Here is a 3,142-nt window from a genome sequence, read left to right as displayed (position 1 = left end):
GATCACAAGACAGAGATCACCGAATCCTTTTCCTCAAGGAGGGACACACGACTCTTTCACCAATTAGCTTGCCACCGACAAAGGAAGAATGCCATCTTCAAGCTCAAGAATGGCGAGGAACTTGCTACGGGGCATGATGAGCTCGCACAGAAGGTGGACACATACTATGAAAACTTGTTTGGTACAGCTCCGGCCCGGCCACCCTCGCTTTACATGAGTCTCTTGCAACTGCCATCGCTGGATATGCCGCACTTGGACATCCAATTCATGGAAGACGGGGTGGAGAAAGTGATTAAATCGATACCTCTTGAAAAGGCGCCAGGGACGGATGGTTTCACGGGAAGATTCTTCGCAAATGTTAGACCATCATCAAAGGTGATATCATGCGAACCCTTCATGCTTTCCACCAGGAGACATGTGTGGACTGCCAACAATTAACAAGGCCCAAGATGGATGGCGCAGAGGATATTAAGGACTTCCAGACGGTTAGCTTCATCCATGGGGTCATCAAAATCTTCGACAAGTTACTATCTACTAGGTCGGCAGTGGAGCTACCAAAGCTTGTGGGGAAGCACCAGAGTGCTTTTGCCAGAGGGCGCTCGATTCACGATAATAACTTCATGCTGGTCTAATGCACCAGAGTGCTTTTGCTAGAGGGCGCTCGATTCCTAGGGTGGCTAAACCTTGTAATGCAAGCCCGCTGTCCCTGGTTACAGTGCATGGACAGTTCGAGGCCATGGGCAGAGTTCGAGATTTTGGTACCAGAGAAATCAAAGAAACTCTTCCAAGCCGCAACTAGGAGAATGGTGGGCAATGGTAATAACACACTGTTTTGGGAGGATAGATGATCCAAGGCCCGCGAATTGAGGATATCGCACCCAACCTCTATGCAAGGGTGGGCCCGAGGACAAGAGTGACATGGACGGTCGGCCAAGGACTTCTCAATGGCACTTGGGCGCTGGATGTTGGCCCAGAACCAATAGAGCAAATGCTACACGAATACATGCTGGTGTGGAATCATGTAACGACCGCCCATCTCCATCCGGAAGAAGTAGATGTCACAAAGTGGTCTTGGGAGGCAAATGAGTGCTTCTCGATGAGGTTGGCATATGCGGTGAAATTTTGGGGCAAGGAGGTCATGCCCACGACATAATTCACTTGGAAATCCCCGCTATGCTGTCGCTTCTTCGCGTGGACAACTTTCCAGAACAGGTGCTGGACCTTGAACAGACTTGTGCGGCGTGGCTTGGATCACCAGGAGGCATGCCCATTCTATGACCAATAGGGAGGAAAGCATCAACAATATCCTCATCGTTTGTGTGTTCGCAAGAGAAATCTAGGCCGGCGTGTGCCTAGCGATGAACATGCTGGAGTGGACACCGACCATAGACACGGTGATGGCGGATTGGTGCACCAACAAGGTACACACGACATTGGGTAAGAAATATGTTCACGCTATATTTCTACTAGGTATGTGGTAATTATGGAAGCATCGGAATGTTATTGTTTTCGATGGTGCTACCCCTTAAATTTCACATGTAATAAGTAGAATCATTCTAAAGGGTAGAACTTGGAAGTAGGCGGGCCTGTTCAAGGGCAACGTCGAGGCCCTCTTCGCGGCCATGGAAGGGTGTGTAAGTGAGAGGAGTTAGGCCGTGTTGTTGAGAGATGTTGGAGTTGGGGTTATGTAATATGTAATTACTAACGTGAAGGGGCTATTTACCCCATCCTCTTCTTTAACATATAGTATGCACACTCATGCGTATTCAAGAAAAAAAAGTATTGCACTGAATCATATCAACGCATTCAGGCCAGGAGGCATGGTAAGGTCCCTTTGTACGTTGATCAAGGGAAATGGGTGCATATATTCACTACGTACCTCTTAATACCATCCTGGTGTGAAAAATGTCAAACTTTCACACTCGATTTGTTGCATGGGACTCTTCTACTGCACCTGACGACTTACTTCCACCCATGCGTTGTATCTCAATTCATATTAGTCTTCCTGAAAATATTGACAAATATTTATGTTGGAGCATACATGTGTTTTGCTACTTCCCAATAGGACTTTCCCCTTGTAGAGAGAACACATGCATGCTTGTGGCAATCACCCACCTCGGGCTAACATCATCATATTAGTTACCTATTTCATTTTTTAAATAATTCTTCTCACAAACCATTAATCCCTTTTTTTTTGCGGGTGAAAAAAAGTATTGCATGGTTGTTTGGTTTCGACGATAACTCTGAAACAATATCCCATGTTGACATGTAAATACATAGGAGCTCTTGGGTGCCCATGAATCCTATATGAATTTTAAATTAAAAAATGCCTGTAAATTTTGGAAAAACTTGGAATTTTGGGATATTAAACCCGGGTGCCCATTCTACTCCCATGTTTAGTTTCTTTAAGAAATGTCATACATGGTATCCATGGCGAAGAAAATACAGTCCGAACTATAATCCATCCAAACAGTTGCTTTCTATACATAGGCAGTTTTTGACTTTTTTGCCGAGAATACCACGGATGTCATTTCTTCACGAAACTTCACACACGAGTAGATTGGGCACCCATGTTTGATATCCCAAAATTCTAGTTTTTTTTAATTTTCCTAGTATTCTTTTGAATTTAACATTCGATCTTCTTCCTGGCTGGTATGAAGAACAACAAGCAAGGAAGAAAAGAGATAGTCAATGTCAAAGACAAGAAGATGAAGATCTTCTTAACCCTGACGATGAGAAAGAAGAACCGCTTCATCAAGATGCTCAAGGTCACGAAGAAGAAGGGGAGAAGAATAAAGAACTTGACTTCGACACAGAGGCCGTTGATGAAGAAGACAAAGAGGAGGCTGTTTCGAAACCTGAAGTACTTCCAAGCCTATGCCAATGGAAGACACCGGAAATGTGCGATCCTGTGGTTGCAATCAGAATAGGGGTTACTGTTGCGCCAAGCGGATATAATGAACCATGTTTATGAGTTCTATATCCATCTGACGGGGCCTGCGAGGACCAGAGGGCTGGTCTACGCATGGATGTCTGGACGCCCTCTCAGATCTTCCTAGAAAGTGAGAACGCGGAGCTAGGACTTGCGTTCCTCCCCAAGGAGATCGACGACGCGCTCATGAGCATGAAGTCAGACACGGCA

This window comes from Triticum aestivum, chromosome 4D, assembly GCF_018294505.1.
Source record: "Triticum aestivum cultivar Chinese Spring chromosome 4D, IWGSC CS RefSeq v2.1, whole genome shotgun sequence".
NCBI classification, from domain to species: Eukaryota; Viridiplantae; Streptophyta; class Magnoliopsida; order Poales; family Poaceae; genus Triticum; species Triticum aestivum.
This window is presented reverse-complemented; position numbering follows the sequence as displayed.